Genomic DNA, 19,171 nt, shown 5'->3' on the forward strand with positions numbered 1-19,171 from the left:
TTTGCAGGAGGGAAACTACAACCTCCCAGATGACACCCAACTAGGCTGTAACAGGTCTGGGGTTGCTTGTGTTCCCCTTCGAAGGAGGCAATAGGGGGATGTTGTTTCAGATTCTTGGTGCATAGATAGAAAAAGGCCTGCAGCCTTGTTTTTTTCTTCTTTTTTGTTGTCTTTACACTTTAGTGTGCAGTCTGATAATGTCCTTGCTGTGGGTGTGCTGAAAACTAAAAGACGTGGTGAGCTTGACTGCAAAATAAGCAGGGGTGCCTGTTGTCGTGGCTTTGTAAATGTTTCAGCTGGTTTTGAAGATGGTATGGGGTGCAAAAACTAATGGAGTTCCATCAGGAAATGGGGTGATGTGGTCATATTTCTTCAGGCCTTGGAGGGGAAGAGATGCAGCATATAGGATGCCCTTGAGGGGTGTCGGTGTGGAGTAGGGCATAACCACTGTCCAGAGGCGAGAGTACCAGGCCGTGATTAGCAGTTCTGAATTTGCTTTCTGGAAGACGGTTTTATTTCCTTTATAACAGAAAGCTGGTACCAGGCCGTCTTTGTGATTTTAGCAATGTCTTCTTTAAGGGAGAGGTTGGTGTCCAAGGTAAATCCAAGTGACTTTGCATTCACTGAAAGTTGTGATCAAAGCCATCAAGTTTCATGTCCTTAAGCCAGGTTTGTGCTGTCTTTTATTTTCTTGGCAGATAATTGAATTTTGTCTCGGTGTGGTTGAGCATCAGGTCGGTGCTGGACATCCAGGTCTGGATGATGTGCAGGTAGTGTTTGAGGTGTTTGGTGCCAGAATCAGAGGAGGCTTTCAGGTAGAGTTGTTTATCATCAGCCTGGCGGTGAATCTCCATGTTATCTGTGAGAAGAGCCCCAGGCCGCTTCTTGTAGAGGTTGAAGATGATCTGGGGCAGTATGGAACCCTGGGAGGGGCTCCACAGGGGATGGAGATCTCTTGGGACCTGGAGGTGCCCATGTGAACAAACCAGTGTTGTTTGGAAACATGGGAGGAGACCCAGTGAAGGACAATGCCAATGAGTCCTATACAAGACTCCTGGGTGGGTATGAGGGTGGTACAGTCTGTACTCTGTATCGGTCTTCACTGCCCCAGTCGCTATTGAGTCTACTAACCATCACTGATGGCTTGTTTTCAGTTTTTGTTGTGAGGATGCATAGGAAAACTTCTAAAATGACAAACACCTGTCAATAAATTCCTCCGCTCCCCACTCTGTGCAGCTATAATGGGCATCACTATGGGTCCTTCTTTTTCTCAGCCACAAGATCTGTTCGATGTATATTCATTGCTGCTTGATAAAGGGAGAGCTGCACACTTTCTCAGTCTAAAGACATGGTGACTAGAATGTGTGGGGAACAGAAGCGTTTTGTTGTGCAGTAGAATTCGATGTTGGGGAATAATTGTATCGCTCAGAGCACTGGTGACCCGAAACGACTGCAGCACCATTTTGAAAAGTGAAGTAAAAAACATTGATTTGCTCAAACCAAAACATGAAATAACATTTTAAATTAAGTTGACCAGGGGCCACTGACATCCACGCCACTGAAAGTGTTTTTAAAGGATTTTATGAAAGTCAGGAGTTTTTCTTCAAAAAGTTACCAAAATACATGATTAGTTAGTTATTGTGAGAGTCTTGGAAGGATAGAGTAGTTTACTGTTGTGATGAGTACATAACGCTGAAGAATTCCAGCAACAGAAAAATGTAAGACATCTGCTTGTAGTTGATTTACTAAGGCAACCCATAGAGGGTTAATTGGTGAGACAAGGACAGTGTTGCAGTGGGTGATTGGCATCGTCCCATATCCAGAAAAACAGCTTCCTGCAAAGACCAGGATGTACTAATGTCATCGGCCATTGCTGTATCTAATTGAGAACTCTCTTGGCAAATGGTAAATCCCCAGAGAAGACTCGATCTGCAATCTCTGGCTTGGAGCCAACTTCTGGAATTCATTGGGGAGTATGTGGCCCAAGAGTCGGGGTGTGTGGAAGCAGTTCAGATACAACCTCCCCCAGATTTCTTTTTAGGTACTGGAAACCCAGGGCAGAAATTACCATAAATGTGTTCATTTCTGCCTGGTGGTGGGGGAAGTCTTACTATGTGTTGTGACACTGAATTAATACCCGACGTTTACATTCCTAAGGTTGTCCAGCAAGGGGCCCTTTAGTTTCCTAGGCCATCCCAGATTTTTAGCATTAGTATCCCAGATTATTTAAAGGATTCCCATTTACAATCCTTATATGTAAATTTTATCTCCTATGGATAGCAAAACCTGGGCTCCTCCAACTCATCCAATAGTCGTGTCTTATAGGAAGTCATATTGCCTCTTCATGCACTAAGACTGCCTCTCTACATCACAGGACAGAAAGAGTTGCCTCTCTCCATCCTAGGTCAGGAGGATCTGCCTCTCTCCATCCTAGGTCAGGAGGATCTGCCTCTCTCCATCCTAGGTCAGGAGGATCTGCCTCTCTCCATCCTAGGTCAGGAGGATCTGCCTCTCTCCATCCTAGGTCAGGAGGATCTGCCTCTCTCCATCCTAGGTCAGGAGGATCTGCCTCTCTCCATCCTAGGTCAGGAGGATCTGCCTCTCTCCATCCTAGGTCAGGAGGATCTGCCTCTCTCCATCCTAGGTCAGGAGGATCTGCCTCTCTCCATCCTAGGTCAGGAGGATCTGCCTCTCTCCATCCTAGGTCAGGAGGATCTGCCTCTCTCCATCCTAGGTCAGGAGGATCTGCCTCTCTCCATCATAGGACAGGAGGATCTGCCTCTCTCCATCATAGGACAGGAGGATCTGCCTCTCTCCATCATAGGACAGGAGGATCTGCCTCTCTCCATCATAGGACAGGAGGATCTGCCTCTCTCCATCATAGGTCAGGAGGATCTGCCTCTCTCCATCATAGGTCAGGAGGATCTGCCTCTCACCACCATAGGTCAGGAGGATCTGTATAGCTCCATCATGGGACAGAAGTTCCACCTCTCTCCTTCCCACAGAAAGTGATGCAGCAAAAATGGCTATGTAAACAGAGGATAGTAGTACTTGCCTACTTTTTCACATATGCTGTTATACTCACCCTACTGTCTGAGTAGGCATTCATTTTTCATATGTTTCACCCTGATCATATCGCCCTCTACTTCTACACAGAGGTTCCTACACTGTCAGTCTGGGTCTAAAGTGTACATCACTGTGGTTTGTGTACATAAAATATATATTCTCACTTACAGAGCCTTTTGACGTGAGTACTCTTGAAAGTATTTATTTTGTCTTTTGTTACTGAATAAGGTCTGTTGCTTTCCACGAGGAACAGTTCATTGTCAAATTAAAAATGCATTTTTATGCAAGAACATGAAGAATAACCTCATAATGCAGTTTGCTTTAATTAGGCTGGGTTCATCAGTAAAACTACAACCACAAAGTTTGAATGCTGTTGAAAAGAAAACCATTAAGAATTGTTCCCTCAGAATGAAGACTAATATATAGAGGGGGGCGTGGCCAAGCCGGCGACCAAGATGGCTGCTCGGCTTTGAAGCTCTGTCCGGACCTCCAGCAAAACTGCGGGTTCCTGTGGCTAACCTCACCACCGACGGCCTGCCGCATCGCCATGGCTGCCTAACCCGCTGCTGCACCCTCCGATGGCAAAATAGAACTGCTGGGCGCCCTGGCGCGACCAAACGGAGAGCTGCGGGTTTGCGGCGCGGCCTTGAAGTCCCAGGCCCGTCCCTTCTTGCATGGACCTCGTCTGCCCTGACCCGTCCCCGCCTGCAGCGGTAACTGCCACCCGCCCTGGAGAGCGCCTCAACACCCCCCTCCGGTGCGCTGATCTTGCGGCCGGAGCTCCTTTCCGCAATCGGCGGTCCCGGCTTTTGGCTCTGCACGCGCCCGGGGCGAGGATTATGAGAGGAGGGGAGTGCGTCCTTCGGCAGCCGGCCCGGGCACTCATAGACCCCACGCCTATTGCACTGAGGAGGCGGCCGGATCGCTACCGGGGTAAGACGTGCTGCGCTGCCACCTGTGGGTCTGGGCCCGACCTGCTCACCCCATTCTGCTCTATGCTCTCTGCACCTGGAGCTCGGTGCTGCACGGCCTATGGCGAGCTGCACGATCTTCCCCTATATGTCCCCATAGATTGTTGCCCGCCACTGCTCAATCTCAACCCGTCACGGCTCCCATGACCGGCTAAGATGGCGGCTCCCTCATAGCCCACCGCGTGTCCTGCTGGCTAGCCTAGCGCCGGCTGGCCCTGACCAACTCATCGGAGTTGCTGCAAAGAGCTGTGCTGTAGACAAATCCCTCGCTAACCTTGGTGCCAAAGTCCAAGTGCATGACAGGCGGCTGGACGTGGCGGAGGCGCGCATCACCGACATTGAGGACAGGACGGCTCAGTCCGTCAAACGACTTGACCGCGTGGAACGCATTTTGAAGGAGGTCGCTGCCAAGAACGAAGACTTGGAAGCGCGCAGTCGTCGAAACAGCGTCCGTATTTTTGGGGTCCCAGAATCGTCATCCACCCGCGAATGGATCGGTTCGTTGAGACTATGTTGCTAGACCTGTTTGGGAAGGAGGCCTTCACCAGTGGCTTTGTGATCGAGAGGGCACACAGATAGTTATGCCCTCGCCCTAACCCCGGCCTTCCCCTCCAGACCCATTGTGGCACGTGTCCTAAACTTCCGAGACAGAGACACTATTCTTCGGCTGGCGAGGGGAAAAAGGGGATATAGATTGGCAAGGTTCTAAATTGTCAAGGCCGCTTTGAGGAATCTTGGGCTCCACTATGGCATGCTGCCAGACTTAAAGTGGATGTGGATGGCTGGACACGCATCTTCGAAAACCCAACAGAGGCGCAGGAATTTTGTCGCCTCTGCAAACAAAAGAACAATACCATGGCCCGACCTGGATTCAGCTCCTCCCCCCCACCCCCCCCGCACAGTGGCTTGGACGCAAGTGCAGAACTCTTTTCCAGCAGTGGCACGGGATGACTGAGACACCTTTTTTTACTGCAGATGGTATAATTGAGTGGTCGCAGGAACACACTAGTTAATTTGTATTGATTTTACAACATGCTGGAGTCTGGCCGGGACGTTGCTGCCCTCCCATGGTGTATCCTTTGTGTATGGTTCTGCTCACTTTGGGGTACTATTCTTTTGAAATGTTTACTCCACATGTAACTCTTTGGTACTTCACATTCATTATTCTTTGGAATGTGGCCCTGGGTGGGGGGTGGTGCGTGGGTAATGGTTTTCGGTTTCATTTGTTTGTCGAACACATGCTGGCTCAAAACTGCCGACATTGATAGACTTTCTATTTTGTTTGAATTGCATTGTCAACCTGATGGCCAAGTTTGGTAATGTTGAGGGTCCTTTGTCCCTTACCCTGCTCTCGTGGAATGTGAGGGGTTTAAATGATGCTCGAAAGTGGAGACCGGTCCTCCACTATTTATTGCGACACAAAGTGGACATTGCTTAACTGCAGGAGACGCATCTTCCCAAGTCAGATAGAGCTATCTGGGGCCCACATAGATATTTTGCAAACTACAGCAATTACGCTAGGGGTACAGCCATTTTGATACATAACTATCCAAGACAGCAAAGGGCGCTATCTGGTGGTGTCCGGATCGCTCTATGGCAGGGATATTACATTAGTATGCACATATGCCCCTAACACGGACGATCCTACCTTCTTTCATACTATATCGACGCAATTGAGTGGCTTAGACCCACTTTCTCTGATACTGGGCGGAGACTTCAATCTACTCCCTGATCCCATTGCAGATAGTACCTCGACGGCTCAGGATTCTAAACCACGGGCATGTAGGTCTTTCATGGAGCTGTGTGACCGGTACACCCTCTTAGATGTATGGCGGAAGCGAAATCCCTCTGCTACAGACTACACACACTATTCGGGTCAGTATAACACATGGACTCGGATTGACTTTTGGCTTCTCTCCCCAGACATATCCGGCTGGTGTTCCCTGATTGAAACGCTCCCTATAACTTATTTGGACCATTCCCCTGTCAAGATGCTCTTACTGGTCCCCCGCCCGAGGGTTTTGAGCGGCTCTGGCGGTTCCCTAACCGCGCTATACAAGACGAAGTATTTAGGGCTGAAATCCAGGAAGCCGTTGAAGACTATTTTTCGAGCAAAACCGGTTCGGTGGACACGTGGGCTGTACTGTGGGAGGGTTTCAAGGCTGTCATTAGGGGCACCTGTATCGCCAAACACACTGGGGTACTCAGAGACCTCCGCAACACACTTGCACGACTTGAGCGCGATCTCAAGATGTTGGATGAGGCGTCTGCCCACCACACTACATCCACGACTGGGAACAGGCGGACAGTTCTGTTGGAGGAATACAGGGAGGTTGCGGACAGAGAAATTCTTTTCTTGGGGAAATACCATACTGCTCGACGCTATGGGGAGGGAGACCGCCCTGGAAGGGTCCTGGCTCAATTGTTAAGACCGCCCTATCACAAGACCTACATTACTGAATTACAAACTCCCGACTTCACACCTCCCACTACATCTGTTCAGAGTTGCTTTTTAGAATTCTATTCCACATTATATAATTCCACCCTTGGAGAAGATTATGAAGCACAAGAAAAGTATTGCAACGAAGTAGCGTTGGTATACTTGGAAAAACACATGCAGGATTTCCTGGCTGAACCCATCTCGGTCACTGACGTACTCCTAGCCATTGATACTATCCAGGGCTCCTCGGCACCTGGGCTAGACGGATTTACGGGTGTGTTTTACAAAACATACAGAGAAATATTGGCCCCTACACTCATTGAAGTCTATGCTGAGGCGTTGGAAAAGCAAATTCTGCCCCCCACTCTATGGGAGGCTGTCATAATCTTACTCCCCAAGCCAGGCAAAGACCCCACCCAATGCAGCTCCTATCGCCCAGGTCACATCTAACCGCCTGTCTCAACTGATGGAGTTCCTAATCTCTCCGGCCCAATATGGTTTTGTACCCCATCGCTCCACTTCCCTCAATCTCCGCACGCTCTTCTCGGTCATCCACAGCTGGTGTGCTCGATTGACCCCGGCACACCAGCTGCTGCTATCTTAATAGACACGGAGAAGGTGTTTGACTCCTTGGAAGGGCCTTTTTTCCTCTCAATAATGCGCCGCATGGGCATGCCCATGTGCTTTATCGCCACGACAGCCTTCTTGTATTCCAAGCCCACTGCCCGTTTGCGTTTAAATGGCACACTCTCCACCCCCTTTCAGCTTTCACTGGGTACGAGACGGGGCTGCCCTCTTTCCCCATTACTGTTTATCTGGGCAATGGACCCACTTGTCCGACAAAAAACATTGTTCAGGAGAAACATTTACACAGGGGGCTGCAATTCAATACTGGCCCCCTCTTGATTTCGCTTTACGCAGATGATACAATTCTCTGTCAGACACCCAAAAGATAATTTACACGAATTGATCAGAGAAATTATTAGATTAGGCAGTTTTTCTGGACTCTGCATTAATTTGCACAAATCTGTCATATTCCCACTGACAAGAAGTACACAGCCCTGGGCCCTTGAGTTCCCCCTTGAATGGTGCACTGCATCAGTGAAATATTTAGGCGTACACATACAACTGGACACAGCCCAAATCTTGAGCCTCAATTACGGAGGTGCGGTGGACACACTGACCACTCAAATAGAGAAATGGCTACGTCTCCCTTTATCGCTGGCCGGACGTGTCGCCATAATACAGATGAACGTCCTCCCCAAATATCTCCATTATTTCAACAACATACCGATCTCACTCACCACCAATTTTTCACAACGCTCAATTCTCTCCTTAGCCGCTTGGTGTGGGGTGGTGGACAGGCGCGAGTCCGCTGGGCTGTACTGACTTCGCCATACATATGAGGAGGTTATGGTGTCCCGGACTTCCAGGTCTACTATTTAGCTTCACAATGCAGTTACGCCTTCGCCTGGTACCATCACGATGCACGGATTCCCTATCTGACACCGGAGGCAGACCTTGTCCTCCCAGAGCGCATAATGACGCTCCTCCCCACGGGCTTCCCCAGAGATCCCCAGGACATACAAACCGTCTCCACCACATGCTGGGCGTGGCATAAATTGTGCCGGATTACTGGCACGAAGAGGCTATACTCCTCCGCCCTCCCTGTAGCTAACCCAGGATTGCTTCCCATAATGGGGGAAAGGCTGGTACAGCGCACTCTAACGCGGTTCGCTTTTAACGATGGGTGACCTTTACCCAGACGGTCACATTTTCTCCCCTTCGGAAGATGCATGACTTGCTAGCGTAATGGATAAATTTGTGATAGGCCGTATATGATCCGCACTCCGTGCCACTTTCCCGATGTTCCCGCTCGAGCCGCCCTCGTTCTCTCCCCCTGACGTTGATCATAAATAGCACGTACAGCTCACATCTGATCTCCAAACTTTAGAAGGCATGCATCTTGCTGAAACCTGTCCGAGACCACAAAATCCTTAGCGCATGGGAGGTAGACTTGGGAATTACCATCACAGATGACCAATGGGCATACTGCTGCTCGGCAACATAAAACGTCTCCCTGAATAGCAGGCACAAATTATTACACTTCACATTCCTGCGCCGCATATATTTTACCCCAGCCATATCGCACAAAATAGCTCCAACTAGGCCCCACACATGCCACAAATGTTCCGCTCCACACGCGGACTTTGCTCACCTCTCCTGGACATGCCCTAACCTGCACAGTTATTGGGAACAGGTTCACTTCACGCTACACCAGATGTTGAAAATTCCCCTAGCTCCCATCCCTGAAGTGGCGTTGTTAGGATGTACATTTCAATTCCCCAAGAAGGTTCGGAGGTTTGCCTCACTTAGCTTATTGCTGGCCAAAAGAGAAGTAGCTATTCATTGGGGGCGGAAGACTTCCACTACCGTTCAGGGTTGGATGCGCAGTCTTACCTATTGTAATGTGAACAGTGAACTCTATGCTAGCCTGATGCCCAGTTCATCACGCCCCAAGGACATCTGGGGGCCCTATGAGTCCTATGTTGAGACGCTCGGGCAGGAGTCTGAATCCTCCCTAGAACATGGTATAACTCCTGAGGGGATAGGGTGATAACACATCCTCGACTGTATGGCTTGATTGTGTACGCAACTCTGTTGGATACGTTATTTCACGCTGGTTTCCAGGATTAACAGCGTCATGTTGCTGTATATTTTGTTGCTTTATTAAGAGTGGGATTGACGTGAGGAACCCCTACCTGCTAGACAATTATCCTTGCCAATGCTTATGGTTATTTGGTGACTACCGGACTATGTTAACTTGTGGTTTTAGACACTATCTCGATCTGTCATGTAAATTGATGCTCAAGGACAATGTACGTATGTGTATCAGAACTTCTTTTGTAAGATGTTTTTGGTGAAAATAAAGTTTAAAAAACAAAACTGATGTATAGAAAATGCATCACCTTCAGTATTAAATCCGCGGTTTTATTAGTCGTGCTAATCCATGAATATTTTGCAGCTGTCCATAATGAATGACTTGTCGCAGGGCACTCCTACAGATAACCTTTCCATTTTTTGCAGGCAGTCATACTTTTTCTAGTTTCCTATATTCCACAACAATGTCACCACATCTTACTTCTACTATCCATTGTTAGGTCTCGTCTAGGCAGCGATTGAGCTGTCTCTTCAAGACCTACTGTATTCAGGATATGTGCATAAAGCTCCGCCCATCTTTTTAATTGACTCATGTTCTCTTCATTGGTCAATAGGTTTAGTAGTCCCTCATTAGTACCGCCTGGTCTCTTCTTGTAACCTCCCATGAGGACACCCTCTGTTACATGTGTTGTTACTCCCTAAGTTTTAATTACAGCCTCAAGGCACTATTTTCTTAAAAGGCTTCAGGCAGGACACACACTTGATCCTAAGCTAGGCTGGCAGTGGTTACTTCACTCACGAGAATATCTCACGTTTATATGAGACTGTCTAAAAATGTCCTTTTATCCGCTCCACACAGAGTACAACCTAATCTGGAATTAATGTAATAATTATTTTGTCGCATTTCAAAGCTACTAATTTTACTTATGGGCATAGCTATTTGAATGTACTTGCCGTACTGTCTTGCATGCAATGCATTATCGGTAGGGTGGATTTACCATATCTTCTGCATGGTGCAGTACCATATGTAGGCCCATTGGACCCCTTTTGGCCACATATGGTACTGCACCCTGTAGTTCTGCAGGGTGCAGGACTATATGTGACCAAAAGAGGGCCCAAGGGACCTCTTTTGGCCACATATGGTCCTGCACCCTGCAACATGGCTAGGTTAAAAAAAAAAAAAACGTTATCATTTATAATGCCAATAACTCTAACACATGCAAGACCGATTGCATTTCCAATGCAATAGATCTCACATTTGTTAAAGTTAGAGCTGTTGCCGTTGAAAATGAGTGTTTTTACCTTTTTGTTTTTCTATACTGTTTGAAATAGTGCTATGCAAATATAAATAACTCCACTGCAAATAAAAAAACAAAAGTAAAAAGCTTTGTTATTTTCAATGCCAACAGCTCTAACTTTAACAAATGTGAGACCGATGGCATTGCAAATGCTTGTTCTGTCTAGACTTTTGGTGTGAAGGTTCACACTTTGCAGTACTCCCACCCTTCTCCAAACTGATGGGAGCGGTAATGCAATGCATTAAATGACTCACTCGGAGTAACAAATCCAACTTTTGCTCACTTTTTCTTTTTTACTCTCAATCATTGATAAAATTGTGTTTTTTAATTAAAAGCTTTTGCTTGTTTTTTTGTAGTGTGCTCCTGGCATTTATATGCGAGAATAAGGGGAATAATACTCTGAGTGAACAGAGGGTGCTCTAAGACAGCAGTAATCTGCTGTGAGCTGATTAAGCTGCGTTTTGTAGGGATTGTGCGCACGTTTTTTGGCTAGCAAGTAAAGTTCTTATACAAACAGTATTATTAGAGGACAAAGTTTGTTAGGCCCTTACCTGCAGAAGTCTAAAGTGTGGATTGAGCCTGTCTGTCTCCTTGGAGACTCTGAATAGAGGAGCAGCTTCCAATTCCCTGGCCAGCAAATCTTGTCTGAGGTCGCTGGGACCTTATATAGTCTGCTATTGGATGGTACACGTCTGCACTGATTGGTGGTTGTATCTGGTGTTTCTATTGGATAAGGGTTATTGTTCTCATTGGTTGGGTATTTGAGGGTTCTGATTGGTTCCTGGGTCAGTGATTCAATTAATGTAGGGTTGGAACTTGGGCTTGGGTTAGGCTTTATATTGGAAGTAGGGATTAGTGTTTCTTGTATGAGTAGTCCTAGTCCCAAGCCTAGTCCGGCAACCAGAGTTGGTCTTTCTATTGGAAGTAGGGATTAGGGTTTCCTGTGTGATTGGTTACTGGAACTAGGGCTAGAGTTAGGCTTTCTATTGGACATAGGTATTAGGGTTTTGTGCCTGATGGAGTGCTTGGACTAGAGCTATGATTGGCTGTAAGGTCTTGGTCTCCTATTGGTTCTAGAGTTTAGGGCTAATGTGATTGGTTAGGGTTAGGCCTAGGGTTTCCATTGGCTGAAGGGGTCACCTGATTACTAGGGCTATAAAAAGCCAGGGTTTAGGGTGTCTTAGCATGGACGTCGAGGCTAAGGGCATTTGCTTGTTTGAGACTGGTCGGGACTAGGGCCAGAAAAGCTGCCCGTTTTCCCATACATCAGCACACACCACACCCCACCCCATCCATGACTAGAGTAACGCACTCACACCAAATGTACTCCACACATTTACTACAAACCAACCCTATGCACAATTCAATGTACCAGCATACACTGCAAAACCACACAAACCACACCTATATACCCTTCCATCCCAGCTACCACACGTTTGCACCATCACCTACAAACAGTACACAACTCTATCCTATACTAACCTATCCACTCATCACTAACAAAACCAAAATCTATACCATACTTGAATACAACCCATCCAGACAAACACTCCCCACTCTAATTACTCCTAACAGACCCCCTTTTATCACTAACAAACCTATCCTCTGCCTATCATTTGTCCAACCAACACCCTCCTCTTCTTTCTACCACAATAACACAACACTTACACTCCACAGCAGCACACATTTTAACTCTTGCAGCAATCCAGTCTAAGACAAACCCTCTTAACTCTACTTCATCCCCTACCAACACACAACATACGCTCTACTCACAAACACATCAACACCTCCTTTACCTTACAACTTCCTCTCACAAACGATACTATACAAACAACTCTATCTCCTAAAACAAATACATCAGCACCTCTTTTCACTACTCCTCAAAAACAAAACCTATAACTTGCACCAGCACAACAAAATCTCTCAAGTGCAACACCTCATAATACTTATTCATAAACTTAAATCATACACCCACCTTTCAAACCGCACAAATGAACAAACTACAATGCCAAGCTTTCTCTCTTTCACCACACCTAACACACATACAGCAACACAGCAACTCCCATCTAACCGCCTCTCATCCATTGGACAATTTAGAACCTTACTACATGACCCACATGCTGCACCACCACCCCTAACTCATACATCTACACATACAATATAAGCAACGTGCCACACATCACAACTTGCTTCTCCATGGCTACTGCATAACAAGGTTACACCACAAAAACAACACAGCACCCCAATTCACTCTCAAACCCCGTCTCCACCACCTACTCAGGCAGACGCATCAAAATACCTTCTTAGCTGCTGGACGAGGACATTACAGAACAGCTACACAATTCCTATATTCATACAGCTGACACCAGCACTAAAAACAGACGTGCTTCAAACCCACACAATACTGATCACTTCTACAAAACAAAGTCTCACGGTCACCAAAACACATTCTCTAAACTGTCTACTAATAAATGCTTGATCGCTCTCTAAAAGCAAACATCACATATATGACCTTCTCATTGACGCAAAACCAGACATACTATTCATAACTGAATCATGGTTCAGACCGGCCAGACGGCGCAGCGGGCTGGCGCAGCGGGCGCGCCGGATGCGCGCCGAAGCCGCACCAAAGCCAAGCCCGTCTGCGCCCGTCCGCGCCAGGACTGTGCCGGCTGCGGGACATGCCGGGCAACAACCACTGACCATCAGGTATGACAACAAGGCCCTATTAGCATTACGCCCCAAGATGGGTGCACTGTGTAAGGGTTGCCCACCCACTGATTATCTCCGGGGTCCCTTCTCATGTTCACACTGTAAATGGACTCCTCCCGAGATGCCCTTAGAGATGCCAAAAAGATCCCGTTCCCTCAATGTACGGAGGCAATAACTTCAAAGGAGGTCTTATCAATGCCCGTTCGTTGTGTGGCCACAGCCAAGACATACACGATTTAATAATGTGTCATAGTCTTGACGCCCTTTTCATAACAGAAACATGGCTCAACGATTCATCCAATCCTGATTTGGCTATTGCCCTTCCTCCGAATTTTACCATCTTTAGGCAGGACAGACAAATCGGGCGAGGAGGGGGGGTTGCAATTATTGTCAAAGGGTCATTTTTGTGTCATACATTTGATTTGGGTCCTCTCAAAGGAAGTGAGAGCATTGGCTTTTCGATCAGACTTAATGCCTCTACCTCCTTTTCGGGAGGCCTAATTTATCGCCCTCCAGGCAATGCCACTCCCTTTCTAGACTCCCTAGATGAAGTGCTCGGGTCACTTATGCTACGCTACCCACACTTTACTCTATTAGGAGATATGAATTTACATCTGGAATCAGGCACAGACCCTAATGTTACTTGCTTCCATCATACTCTGAATATTTTTGGACTGGCTCAATTAGTGACTACACCCACCCACCTAGCCGGCCACACTCTTGATGGTATCTGTTCCAACTTAATTACCTTGACTACGTCTTCCCCCATTCCGCAAATTTGGACTGACCACAGTTTCATTCCCTTTGTCATCAAGAAACAAGTTCTAGCTCCACTAATAACAAAGCACCCTCAATCATCCCCCTCGGTAAATTGGAGAAAAGTGATTGATCGTATCCAGCTGGATACCCAGTTATTGGCTCAGGCCCCTGAACTGAGAGGAGACGTAACGACCGATTCTCGTAACTTTCACGTCTGGATGGATCGGATTATTTTAGAAAACTCCGACCCTAAAGGCGACCGCGGGAACTGTCCTAAAAGGAAGTTAAGTGCCCCATGGTACACTCAGGCCTTAACTGAGAGCCATTTACTTTGTAGAATTTAGAGAAAGGAAGTGGAGGAAAACATATGATGAGGTGTTCAGCAGAGGAAATTATACCTCTCTAGCATAAAGGCTGCCAAAAAGGAGTATTACACTAAAGCTATCAACGATGCCCATCAGAAACAAAAAACTGTTTTCTCTATAGTTAAATCCTTCACCCACCCCAAAGCCCTCCAGCCCGAAATTCCGCCCTCCGAAAGTCTGTGCAACCAAATTGCGGATTTCTTTGAGAAAAAGATTGTAAACATCCAAAAGGATTTCCCGCCTCCTTTGACTTCTCCTACTCTAGGCCCCCAAAAGCATGTAGCCGAAAATAGCCATTCTCTTGGAACTTTCCAACCGGTCTCCCTCCAACAGACCCGCAAGGCGATTTTGGCTTGTAAGTCCGGAGCACCTACCGACTCCTGTCCCCCCTGCATATTACATCATCTAGTTGAGGTAGTTAATCCGACCATCAATGCCATCATAAATGCATCCTTAGCATTGGGGATTGTGCCTAATGAATGGAAAAAGGCTATCGTAAAACCCCTCATGAAAAAGCAGAACAAATCGCCAACAGATCTGACGAACATGCGCCCCATCTCACTCCTGCCTGTTCTAGGAAAGATCACTGAACGGATGGTGCATCTGGAGCTAAAAACATATGTGGAGAACCATAACATCTTGCATCCCCAGCAATCTGGGTTTCGCCCTGGCCACTCCACCGAAACGGCCCTGATAGAACTCTCTGACTCCATCAAGTTCCTGCAGGATGAGGGAAAGCAGGCCGTCCTCATCCTGCTCGATCTAACAGCAGCTTTTGACACTATCTCTCATGTCATCTTGAATGACAGGCTGCGAGAGATTGGCGTGACAGATACGGCTCTGGCATGGGTTACATCCTTCTTGTCCAATAGGTCCCAATCTGTATCTTTGGGTCACTACCTATCCAGCGAAAAAACCATTACATCTGGTGTACCGCAGGGATCCATATTAAGCCCACTTCTTTTCAACATCTATATGGCACCCCTCCTCGCTGTGATAGTCACACGGGATCCTCGTTACGTCATATGCTGACGACACTCAATTGGTCGTCTCCATTGACAAAAACCGCACGGATACAGAATTGCGTTTTCAGAAATGTCTCACTGAGGTATTTCAGTGGTTAAACAAAAACCACTTGAAGTGCAACAGTGAGAAAACTGAAATCATACCATTAGGCCAGGATCTACTTTTCTGCCCGAGGGATTGGTGGCCCAAAGACTCTGAGGCTCCTCCCAGTGCTGTGTCTTCTGCGCGCAATCTGGGCGTGCAATTTGATGCTACCTTATCTTTTGATGATCATGTTAGGATCACGGCTGGCTGCTGCTTCGGTCTTATTAAATCTCTAAAGAAATTTTTCGACTTCCTCCCCATTGCCTCCAGGAAATCGGTCGTGGTCGCACTGATACTCTCCAGACTCGATTATTGCAATGGGTTGATGGCAGGAGTGAAAAAGTCCACTTTGAAGAAGTTACAAAGTGTACAGCACGCGGCGGCACGGTTAGTGTTAAAACTTCCTAGGAAATCTTCAGCCTCAACTGCATTAAATTCTCTGCACTGGCTGCCACTGCATAAGAGAATCCTTTTTAAACTGTTACTCACAGTTTTCAAATCTTTGAAAAATACAGGTCCTAAATACCTTGTTAATCGTTTTATTCATTATGATCCTGTACGATGTCTGCGATCCTCAGGGGCCAATCTTGCTAAGATCCCGAGGCATAAATATAAAACTAGGGGCGGAAAAACGTTCACAGTCCTAGCAGCAAGGGCTTGGAATAATCTACCCGTAAATCTTAGACTGATTGGGTCTGAGTGCCCTTTTAGGAAACAACTGAAGACCTGGGTCTATCAGCAATCTGATACCTATGTGTTGGCAGCTATCTAGATCTTTTCACCACATATCCCTAATACGCATGCTCAGCACCAAGATGCTCCTTCCGGAGCGAAAGTTGCGCTTTACAAATATCCAAATAACAATAACAATAACAATGGTTGAGATATGGTTCCAGTCCTGCATGAAGCCGTTCCTCTAGGCTATCAAACGATCACCCAAAATCGTATAGGCAAAAAAGGAGGTAGCCTAGCTATTGTGTTCAGGCAAACATTACATATCACTAAAGTTGACAAACTCTTCATTCTGTAACTTCATTCTCCTTTACAGACCTCCACCTAGCAAGGCGACATTCCCAGACACACTTCTAGACACAGTTTCAAACCTGATAACAATACACTCCAATCTAAGCGCTCTGGGTGACATCAACATTTGGTTTGACAAACCCAATATGCCCCATTCAAAAACAATAATCACTGGCCTAGACCCACTGAACCTGCATCAGATCGCCCACACACATCACTGGACACATCCTAGACATCATTTTTGCTAATACCGAACTAATTACCTTTCAAACTAGAACTCCAGTCACATGCTCAGACCACCACTTGCTTGCTTACCAACATAAAACAACACTAAGCGAGTCACCTAAAAACACTTTACATGCATCCACCTATTGACTGTGGAGCAAAATCAATTTGGAACACTTGGACACACAACTAACATCCAGTACAGATCTGGTAACAATACTTACTGTTAAACTATGAGAGTGGCTAGAGGAAGCTTTTGATATTCTGATGCCACTCAAAACCACACAACAGAACAAAAGAAAACAAGCACCTTGGAGAAATACAGAGATAAAAGACGTAAAGCAACAAATTAGAAAACTGCAACGTACCTGGATCAAAACAAAAGCTAAACAAGACAACCTTCGCCTACAGAAATGTAACAGATTATGCAAGTCTCCTATCAAAAAAGCAAAGAAAAGGTACTATTCAGACAAAATTCAAATGCTAAGTGTGCAAATAAAGAATTCTATAAAATGCTCTATGAAAGTAAATTGCCTAGAGTTAACTCATCCCGTTACTCAAGATTTCACAGACAAACTGGAAAATCATTACAGACAAAGCAGACACGTTGTACTCCTACTTAAAACAGAGACAAAGCACCAGCACTAAGCCTTTAACAAAACAACAGTCCACAAATACTCTTAACCCAGCCTCTCCTTTCTTTTCAACACATTTCACACAATGAATTTATGGACCTGGTCAAAGCAAGCAGGCCTGCCGGCAACCCTTCTGACCCGTGTCCACCACAAACTTTCAAGACAATTCTTCTAACAATCTCTGACGCCATTCCAGTAAGGAAAATCATCAACAACTCCTTATCTACCGGAATATTTCCAGAAGAAATCAGTCATACACAAACCCATTACTGAAGAAAACAAACCAGGACCCGCTGAACCCTGACAACTACAGACACGTTACAAATGGACCTTTCCTGGTCAAACTGATAAACAGTAGCGTACGCCCAGATGTCACAATTCATTGAAGATAAAGCCATACTTTCAGACTTCCAAACGGGATTCCATCCAGGAAGAGGCACAAAATCTGCCCTCCTTGCCATCTGGGATGACCTGAAGAACACAGTTTACCGCAATGGGGTTGCTGCACTACTCCTTATGGACCTCTTAGCTGCCTTTGGCACGGTTGACCATGACACTGATACAAAGACTCTACGAAGCTGGCATAGAGGGGAGTGCTCTAGACTGGATCACGTCCTACCTTCAAAACAGAACTAATGTCATCCAAAAGCAGGGGTCCCTCAAGGCTCTCATCTCGCCAATGCTTTTCAACATCTACATGAAGTAATTACTGCTACTGATCAATCAATTTCACCTCACGTGCTAGAACTATGCAAATGACACGCAAATACTCCTTCAACTGGAATGCCTCAAAGAAATTGAAAACACGCCAATTTTCAGTTGTCTCAGATCCGTGGATCAGTGGATGACTTGGAGCCATCTCAAATTGAATGCTTTCAAAACGGAAATATTCACGTGTGGAGATTGAAAACATTATGACCCGCTTGCCACCTAGCCTGATGAACTGGGATCACCGCCTGAGGTATCAAAGGAAGTCAGAAACCTCGGAATGACCATGGACTCCAAGTGATCGATGAATACCCAAGTGGACAAACTAGCAAGATCAAGCTTTGCTACTATAAAAACTCTGCGACAAAACTTTCCCCATTCGCGATTTTCACACAAGGTCCAAGCTACCATCTCCCTGTTTCTGTTCAGACTCAATAATGCCAATAGCCTCTACCACAACTCACCTTTAGCCACCATGAAAAGACTAACGGATTCAGAACTCAGCTACCATACTACTCTTGCATATCAAACCGCAAGACCACATATCCCCTGCCTTGAAAGCCCTGCATTGGTTACCGGTTGCCAGAAGATCCTCTTTCCAGCTGCTTTGCATCACCCACATAGTGATACATGGAATGGGACCGCTCTTCATCAGGAACAATATCGCCAAACACATTCAACAAAGGAACCTCCGCTCTAGAGTGGCACCTCGCCTCAAAATCCCAAGCTACAAGGAAAAAAACATGGGCGGCACATCCTTCTCTGTTCAAGCAGCCAAACTATTGAACTCTTTACCCACCAACATAAGATCCATGGAAAACCACCACATCTTCAGAAAACTACTCAAGAATTCTCTTCCCTATATAAGCACCATACGCAAACAGAAATATACAGCATATGACTATATATAAGCTTTTATTTGTAATATAGATATGTACCTATACATGGGTATTGCTTTGTATAAACATGTAGAATACATGTTTAAAAAATATATATATATATATTTATTTAGGTACAACACTTGAAATCTAATGCATCTTTAATCTATATATACATACCTACTTTATGCATCTATATACCTTCCATGTACTTGGATCTGTATATTTATAACTTTTCTCCTAAAAAAGCATACAATGCAGTACCCTATTTCTCAGCCTATACCTCTCTCAATATATCCTCTGCCTCAACTCTGACTCAT

General features: G+C 46.1%; 1 protein-coding gene across 2 annotated transcripts in view; it reads left to right on the forward strand.

The window, feature by feature from the left end:
* CTDSP1 (CTD small phosphatase 1) overlaps positions 1-19,171 on the forward strand; it is a 168,925-nt gene that overhangs the window by 136,668 nt on the left and 13,086 nt on the right. The window lies entirely within an intron of this gene.

Source organism: Triturus cristatus, chromosome 3_2 (genome assembly GCF_964204655.1).
Source record: "Triturus cristatus chromosome 3_2, aTriCri1.1, whole genome shotgun sequence".
NCBI classification, from domain to species: Eukaryota; Metazoa; Chordata; class Amphibia; order Caudata; family Salamandridae; genus Triturus; species Triturus cristatus.